Genomic DNA, 9,666 nt, shown 5'->3' with positions numbered 1-9,666 from the left:
ACCCAGTGGCCAAGCCGCTCCTTTCGCTTTAAAGATAGGTCCTGGGGGCTTGAGTCCTTTTCTTCTCCACCTTAGAGTTGACCACCTGCAGGAAGGCCTGCAACCCCAGAGTCTGCTCGGGGTGCTCGGGGTTGGGGTCCTTTCTCCCCGCCCTCCATGGCCTCAACCTCAGCCCTGGGAGGCCAGTCCGTGAGCTGCTCCTTGGTGAGGAGGGGATGTGGGAAGGGTAGCCTTGTGTGCTGGGGTAACTGGCATCCTCCACAAGAGGCCAGTGTCTGTTCATTAGCAAGAGCGGTGCATTCCAGGGCCTGCCCTCCTGGGTCAGTGCAACAGCCAGCTGGGCCTTTGCCTGGTCTGGGGATAGCCAGCAGAGAGCCAGGGTTTGGATAAATGAAGCCCAAAGCAAAGCACTGCAAGGAGAGGCAAAGAGCACACCGGTAAACCTTAAGCCAGCCTGCTCATGCCCTTCTCCCAGGCCCGCGGAGACCCAGGGAGAAAGTGAGGCCTTAATCCCACCTGCCACTTGTTTGCAGGTGAACTCAAGCTACACAGGCATCGCCCCAGGAATCCCACCTCTTGCCGCCTCTCCTGAAGGTTGTAAGTCAGCCCTGTGCCTCTCTTATGGCATGTAGGATGCTTTGACTTGACCACTGACAGCACGGCATCATGGGAGCAGCTTAGGGAAAGCAAGAAGGAAAACACGGTCCTCAGGATCCTTTCTCATCTATGAAGCAGACGTCATAATAGAACCTGGGGCCCCTTAGAGGTTGACAGGGTCTGAGCCGCTTACACCGCCTGAGGCAATTGGGGTATTAAGAAATGAAGCCGTGACAAAACCAGGTGATAAACGCTGTGGCGTAATTTTAAAGATTTTACATCTAACCAAGTGATGTCGTATTATATGTGGCAAAGTATAGCACACTCTACTTGGGCTATTTGTACAAAAGCTGCAAGGATTCATGATGCATCCCAGGGAGGGAGAGCCCAGAAGGGGCAGAAGTTCAGAGTTGTTAAGAACAGCTTCGACTGGGAAGAAATGGAGAGGCAGCCATGCATTCCTGAAATGATGCCGAGCTTTGTATCCGTATTCCTGGAGGAGGCGTCCCAAGACACTCTGTGGTGACAGCTGTTCTAACGCACTTCCGGCAACAGTTGTGCTGGAACTCCGTTTCAGGAGACACTTCCCCAGATGCATCGGGTCCTGTAGGGGATCTTCATGGATGGCTTCAGATAATCAAACCACGTTTGCAGTGTGATGCCCCCGCAGCATCTGCAAAGCTCTTGGAGACTGCTCTTTGGTGGTGTCTTCCCCCTGCTGGGTTTGTTTTTTTTTTTTTTTCCTTTTTTTCTTTTTGGATCTGGGTTCATTTTTTTTACTTTATGTCCCCAGACACTTACTACCAACACAACTGTTATGTATTCTATACAGAAAGTTGTATTATCTGAAAACATATCAGGAAATGAGTCTTTACTTTTCACAGAAAATCTCAAAGAAAAATGAGCAAAAGGATGCCTTTGCCATGCTTTCCATCCCATACAACAAACTTAAGTTTCGTACAGGAAAATGTTTTTTAAGTGAAAGGAAAGTAAAATTTGAAAGCCCAGTCCATGCACCTCTGGGGCTGTGGGTATGAATGCACTTGCAAACAAGGTCAGAAATCTGGTGTGGGGCCGTGGGGGAATGCCAAGCCCAGAAGAGGGGCCTTCCAGACTCTTCTGAGAAGGGTCTGCTGGTTTCCACCTCCTGGGCTGAGAATGAGAGTTAATCCTGAAAGTCTTGCAAGAGTGTCTGACGCTGCTGATTACCATCACCGTTGCCTCCATTTTCTCCTTCGTTCGTCGGGGTGGGTTCAATGGGATAATCCATATGAAAGTATTTAGGACAGTTCTGGCATATGGCGGATGCTTAATAAGTACTTGCGTGTTTATCTAATTCTAACCCTGAAATCTCTTCTGGTCCTCCTTCCTTTCCACAACAACAGAACCTCCTCTGTTAATACATCCATCTGGATCTTAAAAAATAGTTTCACGCTGGGTGTTGCATGGAAACCAATTTGACAATAAATTTCATATATTAAAAAAAAATAGTTTCAAAATTGTTTCCATTGATGCATAGTACACTTACAGAAAGAGTGCACGAAACATCCAGACCATGAAACTTCCGCCCAGAGCACAGAATGTTGCCAGACTCCCGGTACATTTTTCTCGCCCTCCTTCCTAATCCCTGTTCTCATGATGCCCTAACCCCATAGGCCGTGTCTTGCCTGTTTCTGGATGGATTCCTCTGTGTCTGGCGTCTTCCACTCAACATGACGTCTGTGAAACTCGTGCACGTAACTGTGTCTTGTAGCTCACTCCCTGCCGCAGTGTTCCACTATAGGAGTAGAAGACACTTTGTCAATCTATGGTTTCTGCACATTGGAGTCCTTTCAATTGGGGTTAAAATTAAGGACACTGCTGGGGCGCCTGGGTGGCTCAGTCGGTTGAGCGTCCGACTTCAGCTCAGGTCACGATCTCACGGTTTGTGAGTTTGAGCCCCGCATCAGGCTCTGGGCTGATGGCTCAGAGCCTGGAGCCTGCTTCCGATTCTGTGTCTCCCTCTCTCTCTGCCCCTCCCCCATTCATGCTCTGTCTCTCTCTGTCTCAAAAATAAACATTAAAAAAAAATTAAAAAAAAATTAAGGACACTGCTATGAACTTCTAGAACATGGCTTTTGGAGCATCTGTGTATGCACTTCTATCGGGAATGTCTTAGGAGTAGAATTGTGGGTCACGTGGTATGTGTTTTTTAGCAGGTAACGTCAAGCTGTTTGACAAAGTGGTTTAAACTACAGTAAAACCTTGGATTGCAAGCAACTTGTTCTCCGAGTGTTCTGCAAGACGAGCAAACGTTTCTAATAAATTGTAACTTGATACGCAAGGGATGTCTTGCAACATGAGTAGTATGTGACGCGGAACATCACATGACCACAACTGAGCCGGTGCCCCAATGCCCCCCTCCGCCCCTGCGTCGCTGCGGGATTGTGGATAATTGTCTCCCATGCTTGGATGCTCGCTCGGTCTCCGACCATGGTGTTTGGCAGAAATGAGTGATTTTTCAGAATGTTGGAAGATGCCCACAGCTGGCACTTTGAACATTTTTGAACATTGACATCTTTTGTCACTTCAAAGCACCTATGGACAGTTCTTTGCTTTTCCATCCAAGAGTAAGCTTAGGAATGCTTTGCTTCATTCTAGGTCAGGCTGCCTGCAGGTATAGACCCTTTCCTCTGCTGCCTTATTGCCAGTTACATTAAATACAGTATACGACAAAAGTTTATTAATACTGTACTGTATTAATCCATGCGAGTGCATACAATGGTCCCCATGCAGAAAAAAGTTGCAAAGAAAGGTGGTAAGAGGAAGATGATTACAGTGGAAGTTAAGAAAGAAATCATCGAGAAGTACGAACGAGGTATGCGAGTGGCTGAAATTGCAAGAGTTTATAAGAAGTCTACATCTGCACCTTGTCTGCAGAGGAGGAGGAGAAAAGGTGGAGGAATCCCTCACTTCAAATGAGATTAGGGAGATGTGTGAAATGTGGGAAACAGTGTAAAATGTAGAAAAGCACCACCTGAATAAGGCTGTAGCAGTATGAGCAGTGAATCTGTTTAACGATGATGCAATATTACATTTCTATGAAATCCTCGAAAGGAGGCAAAAGCAAGTGTCATTGGATAGCCTCCTTGTTAAAGTTGCATGAAAAGAAAAAGATTCCACTGAGCCAATAGAAATCAGTGATTCCGTTAGTGATTGTGAAAGTTGTCCTGCACAATAACCCTCTTCCTGTCTCCCTCACACCAGCCACGAAGGCTTTCAAAGGTAAGTGCAAGGTAACTTTTTTTCTTTATATTTTCTATTTTATTTATTATTTTGTATTATATTACAGTATTGTAATCATTTTTATATGAATATTTTTGGGTTGTGGAATGAATCATCTGGGTTTCCATCGTTTCTTATGGGGAAATTCGCTTTGCTATATAAATGCTTTGGATGACGAGCATGTTTCCGGAACAAATTATGCTCGCAAACCAAGGTTTTACTGTATTCATGTTCCCACCACCGATGTGTGCAAGAACTGCTCCTTGTAATTGATGTTTGCATGTATATTATAACACATTTGGGGGTTGCATTCTTCCACCCCTTAATTTTTTTTTTAATTTGGTTTATTTTTGAGAGACAGAGGGAGAGAGAGAGAGAGAGAGCAAGGGAGGAGCAGAGAGAGTGGGAGGGAGACACAGAATCTGAAGCAGGCTCCTGGCTCTAAGCTGTCAGCACAGAGGGGCTCAAACTCACAAACCGGGAGATCATGACCTAAGCTGAAGTCGGATGCTTAACTGACTGAGCCACCCAGGCACCCTGCCTCCAGTTTACTTTCAACTTACTTTTATAACTATATTTACATGTTTTTATTCTGTGGTTATGCTTTAGTTGGGTCTTTTGTCTTTTAAAATCCATCGTGGAGTTTGCTGCCTTTGGTGTGTTTTTGACTATTTCGACTGGATGTAATTGTTGATATGTTTGGATTTAGGCCTACCATTTTATTTTTGTTTTTTGTTTGTTGGCTCTGTGTTTCATTTCTTTGTTTCCTCTGCCCTGCATTCTTTCAGACTTTTGGAATATTTTTAGTGGCCACTTTGGCTCGTGTATTGAGTTTTGACTACGCCTCTTTGTACCCTTTGTTTAGAAGTCTGCTCTAGGAGTTACGACACTCACAGTTAACTTTCTGGTCTACTCAGAATTAATATTTTGTCCCTTCCAGTGGGATGCAGGAACCTTACAACCGTGTAGGTACCTTTACCCTCTTGTTTTTCCATCACATCGTCATGTGTGTTCTATATACATAAATTCAAACCCCACCAGACAATCCTATGACTTTTGCTTTCAACTATCGCACATATTTTAAAGAACTTAAGAGGAAAAAAAATGGAGTCCATTCCATGAATGGTTTCATTTTGGTTATCAGAGATTTATTCCCCAAACTTCAATTCCATTCTTTTTGTATCGTCTGTTTCTATGATGAGACTATCTTTCTATTCGTTTCAAGATTTGCCCATATTTCTTGGAGCATGATTAGGATAGTTGCTTTAAGGTCTCGACTTGAACCCTTGGGTCATCTCAGAGTTGCCCCTCGATGGTCCTTTTGTCTTTTTCCTTGAGAGATGTGGAGATTTTCCTGGGTCTCCAAATATCATGTAATTTTGCATTGTATCTGGACATTGTTAATATTGTTATGAAATTATGGGTCTTGTTTAAATCCTATAAAAACGTTGATTTGTTTGATCAGGCAAATGCCTGGTTAGGTTCAGGCTGCGAGTTGCTCTCTATCATCTCTGGGCTCTAGGTACTGACCAGTGTCAATTCTATTTTTAAGGCTTTGCAGTGCTATTCCAATCTGCTAGGTGTGTGCGCGCTAGTCTGGGACTTGGGACCAATCTGGGATCCTGGAGCTCAGTTCTCAACCCTTTGGGATGCTGTGTAGGGTCCATTTTTGGGTGAGCTCAGGCATTCATACACCATTTTAGGGAATCACTTTGAGCTCTTCCCTCTCTGTGAACTCCCCAACACTCTCCAATTTCTAGCCTGTTTTGATTCTCTGCATAGCACTTATCCCCATCTATCTCTTATGCTTATTGATTCATTTGTATATTGTTTGTCTCCTTGCCCGCCCTGACCCTCCCTAGGATGTTGGCTTCAGGACAGCAGTAATTTTGTTCATGTTGAATACGGCCCAGAACACAGTAAGCACTCAATAAATGTTTTCGAATGACGGAACCTGCGCTTTCAGTCATAACGACTTTGGAGACAACTGCTCAATTTTTGGGCTCCTCTTCCTCAGCCTCTCTCCCTGCCGATAAACTGCCTCATACGTTTTTTCAGAAAAGATTTACTGGTTGCCTGACAAATAAAATGCAGGCCAGGAGAAAGCCGGGGATGCCTGGGGAAAGGATAGCTGGTTGTAGCCACTAAGATTCATCCCATTGCAAGGGTTGGGAGAACCCATTCCAACTTTAACAATGGAGGGAATAGGTTACCTCAGGGAAGTGAGAGGTTCAAAGGGAATTCTGCCTTCAGGTGAGGCTGGATCCAGGGACTCAAGCAATGCTACCGGGGGTCTAGATCCCCTCTGCCTGTGAGCTCCACCTGTCACTGTCACCGCAGTTGGTTTCGCTCTTAACCTCAGTCAGTGCTACCCCCATGTACACACAGCTCTAGGCTCTCTCTTCCTGGTGGCAATGTCCCTGCAGCACACAGTGGCTTCAGGTCTCATCTGTCCCACTATCCCAGGCAGGGAATGAAAAGTGCTCCGGTGAGTAAATCTCCTGGGATTTGCTCTCTGCAGGTCCATTCCCAGGCTCCTCACTTGAACAGGGCAATGGGACACGCTGATCTGCTGGGGCCAGTCAGGGCCTAGCCCTGGAGCTGGGATAAAAGGGTGTGTGTGTGTGTGTGTGTGTGTGTGTGTGTGTAAGAGGTGCTCCTCTACAAGGGGAAGAGGAATAAAGCTACCAGGAGACAAGTAGATGGATTCTGGGCAGCAAAAGTGCCAACGGCCACTGCAACAACTTTCTGCTGCACAAAAAGGGGCACAAACAGCTCTCCCCCTTGGTGCTACAGAGATACACGCGTCCCACTGGCTCTAGCCTCTGGAATCAGACACAGCCAGATTGCAACTACCGCCTCTACAAGTCAAAGCCACCTCGACTCTCAAGTCAGGGAGATAGAATGCACACACCGACAGGCCCAGGCTTGGGAGGAGCTTGCGGTTCACTCTGTTCTTGAGGCCGTCAGGCAGCACAGAGTCTGGCTCCCGGTGTCTCCGGCGTCTGGGCAGGCACAGAACATTTCAGGGTTAAAGGGTAACTTTGAGGAAAGAGGAAGGATGCAACGGGATCATGTTTGGGTCATCCGGAGATACCTACCTGGAGGAGAGCTCAGAAAGCTTGGAGCCTTTTTCCGCTATCACCCAAAGTGGCCTCTTCGAAAGGACGAAGTTCTGCGGAGTTAAACTTTGCCGGCAAAGTCAGACACAGGAGAGCAGGGTAAGGTCCAGTCTGTCTCCAGGGCGTGAGAAATGGGCTAAGCAACAGACACGCCATCCTGAATTTGAGCTGTATGCCATGAATGATTTTTGTTTTCTATTCCTGTCTGCAGACGTGCCTGCCCTCGTCTGGTGCGTCATCGAGGAGTCGTAAAGCCCGAGGCCTCCATTTTCCTACGTGAGACGGCATAGCCCTTCACTCGTGCCTCCACCCGCCCTCCCCACCCAAACCTATTTGACTACTGCGTACACCTATCAGGGGTTCAGATGGCAAGTCTGGATGTTGAGAGATACTAGGTTGTCAAATCCACGTGTTCCTGAGTTTCAGAGCGAAGGGTGGGAGTTCAGACAGTGAAGCATACAACCAAACGTGGATGGGAAGCTAGTCGGTCCCCAAGGGTCTGACAGTGGAGTTGACGGAGAGAGGATGCAGCTAAGGAGAGATCACTACACCCACCCCTTACTTGCACCTGCTGCAGTGCTGTTAACCTTCCGGGCCCCAGTAGGGTTGGAATGCAGGTAGGACAGCAACAACAAAGGCTCTTCTAACAGTCTGTGCTCTTCCTCTGTGGTTCTTGTGTCGATTGCTGTCCACTTCGTGCATAGTAAGTTAGGACAGGGATCATGTGAGGGCTGCTCTCCCCGTGTCCTCCAAGCCGAATGCCGGGCCTGGAGCATAGTAGGTGCTCCGTGAATACGTGCTGAATGAGTAAAGGAACAGATCGTGATAAAACTCAGGCACGGTGCCTTAGGTAGGTGGGGCTGGGTCTCCGATTCTCCGCTTTGAGCAAACAGAACCCAGCGCAGCTAGGTGACAGCTCTCTCTGATCGCCTCCACGCCCCCAGAGAACCTCCCAACTTGGAAGGCTTCGCAGGAGAGGAAGTGGGGCCAGTTCACGGCGAAGGATATCCTCTAATGCTGCGAACTGACAAAGCCTTCAGCTGCTGGATGACACTTCCTGCTCCCTCCCTCTACTGATGGGATTCCCAGATGCTACCGGGTTGGCAAGTTAAACCTGCTCTGTTTGCGTGTGGTAGCATATACTTCAAATGGTTCCTCTCGAGTTGCTCTGGCCTCATCCCTTGCACCATAAGAAGCCCTCAAGACTGGGATTGTACCTGCTCTTTGGTACATACCCCAACCCCTCACCATCCAGCCCGTGAGGGAATCGCAACCTTCTTCACCTCCAGCGGATCTGATGGATATGACACGCCATCAATTACAAGAGGCTGGGAGGTTGGGGAGGAGAGGGCCATGTAGTTTCCAGTTTCAAATCCCCTCCCTGCCCCCCCCCCCATGGTTCTGCTGTGGGGAGTCCCCCTGGCCTCCCAGGCAGGCAGCACATTCGGGGTCACTGGGCAAAGGCCTGTTGCCGTCCCCCCCAATCCCCCAAGGCGTTCACAATTAACTCAGTGGTGCCAGGTCACACTTCTTGAAACAGACCCCAGGACTCATTTCCAGGATGTTTTTGGCTGCCTGACAACCGCTTCCTGTTTTGGAAGTAGAAAGTGACATTAAAAAAGCCAGGGAGGTTTTATTGTTTTTTCTTTTCTTTTTCTTTTTTTAAGATTCCATTGACTGAAGAGATCATGTGGCGTCTCTCTCGATGGCAGAGATGCACCCGCTCGCCTAGAGGAACTGTTCCCTCCTCATAGACTAACTGGCTTCTTGCCTTACTTTTTGACCTAATCATTTCTGAAACTACTTTCTCTCAGGTTCCCCCAGTTTCCTCCTGTGTCAGAAACTATGAAGTCGCCCCCATTTGTTAATCGTGACACGTTTCAAATGAACAGGGAACACAGCCTGGAAACATCTAGTAAAGAAAGCTTGTGCTCTTTGTGTGTACTTGCGCTGAAAGGAATTCACCAGCAATATTTTCTTTCGTTCAAAATGCCCAACCTCTGGCGTAATGCTGAGTGATTAAGAAAATAAACAAGTAGAAAAAGGAATCAAGGATTATACAAAAAAAAAAAAAAGAGCTTCACAATGGCAAGTCACATGGTTGTATGTACCTTCAAATAAGACTGCAGGGGCCTAAGAGGAGGCAACTCAGTGACAGAACGGGGAAAAGTCCCTGCACACACTGTCACTACCTCCATTTGGAAAGGCAGGAGCCTCCTTCAATCAGAAGCTGGGGAGGGCCTTGGTCCCTGAGAGAGGGAGGCGGTGCCTGGGGAAGAGGTTGGGGCGACTGCGTCGGGATGGCCATAAGAATGGCATCTGGACATTCAGCTGCCCTCATGGCACAAAAGGCAGAGGGAGAGAAGCTCCGGAAAATGGCTCTTGGAGATCCAGTGACATCTCCTTTTCTTTCTTTTTTTTTTTTCTCAACGTTTTTATTTATTTTTGGGACAGAGAGAGACAGAGCATGAACGGGGGAGGGGCAGAGAGAGAGGGAGACACAGAATCTGAAACAGGCTCCAGGCTCTGAGCCATCAGCCCAGAGCCTGACGCGGGGCTCGAACTCACGGACCGTGAGATCGTGACCTGGCTGAAGTCGGACGCTTAACCGACTGCGCCACCCAGGCGCCCCGACATCTCCTTTTCAAGGCCAAGTTCCCTTGTCAGATTTGTGGCTGGGAAC

Source organism: Acinonyx jubatus, chromosome A3, assembly GCF_027475565.1.
Source record: "Acinonyx jubatus isolate Ajub_Pintada_27869175 chromosome A3, VMU_Ajub_asm_v1.0, whole genome shotgun sequence".
Classification (NCBI taxonomy): Eukaryota; Metazoa; Chordata; class Mammalia; order Carnivora; family Felidae; genus Acinonyx; species Acinonyx jubatus.
This window is presented reverse-complemented; position numbering follows the sequence as displayed.